The sequence below is a fragment of the Aplysia californica genome, unplaced genomic scaffold (assembly GCF_000002075.1).
Source record: "Aplysia californica isolate F4 #8 unplaced genomic scaffold, AplCal3.0 scaffold00127, whole genome shotgun sequence".
Taxonomy (NCBI): Eukaryota; Metazoa; Mollusca; class Gastropoda; order Aplysiida; family Aplysiidae; genus Aplysia; species Aplysia californica.
In genome coordinates this window covers 1,421,500-1,422,165 of record NW_004797397.1, presented here as the reverse complement: position 1 = coordinate 1,422,165, position 666 = coordinate 1,421,500, and the positions used below count along the sequence as shown (strand labels likewise).

Sequence of the window (666 nt, the reverse complement as noted above, 5' to 3'; positions counted from 1 at the left end):
GTGATGTGGATATAAAATGACCGAAAAGAATATAGAACATTGCAAAGAGAAGAGCAGAATAAATAGTTAATCAACAGAATAACATTAGAAAAATACAAAACAATTCAATATAGTATGTGTTTTACGCCCCCATCGACACAGCTTAAATCATTTACAGGGACGAGCTTCGATCCTATCTGTATAAGTCAATTCGGGCTAAGAGGGATACAGCTTCCTAAGAGAAAGACCGAGAGACTGGATACCCCCCCCTCCCCCACTCAACTCGGGAATCGAACCTGGTTCACCTGCATTGACAGCGAAGAGCGTAACAGCTACACCAAAGACATCGGTAGATTAGAAATATTATCACAGAGAGGCGTTCTGTCTGACTTAATCGTTCATCCAAAAGCCCACACCACACACCGCATGGGCCGAGACAGCGGCGACTAGCTGTCTGGACACGCCGCAGCTGAGAATGCCATTGTGGCACCAGTTATGCCCAGTGCACACTGCCAATCGGATTCGTATGATAAAGTGGGGACCAATCAGGTTTTCCGTGCATACATGGATGGGGCCACAGGCAATGTTTTGGTACAATGCGAGGGAATTCAAATGAATTCGATTGTGACCTTCAAAATCAAATATGTTTGTTTTTCACGGTTGCGAGTCGAATCGGCCATATTGAGC

The 666-nt window shown here is 44.9% G+C and overlaps 1 protein-coding gene across 1 annotated transcript in view; it reads right to left on the bottom strand.

Moving 5' to 3' along the window:
* The window catches only part of LOC101858774 (potassium channel subfamily K member 16-like), a gene marked incomplete at its 3' end in the record, with an annotated part of 36,769 nt that extends 36,365 nt beyond the window's left edge, over positions 1-404 (bottom strand). The window contains 1 exon segment of the mRNA XM_013081365.2: positions 285-404.
* Positions 405-666: the final 262 nt, after the last annotated feature.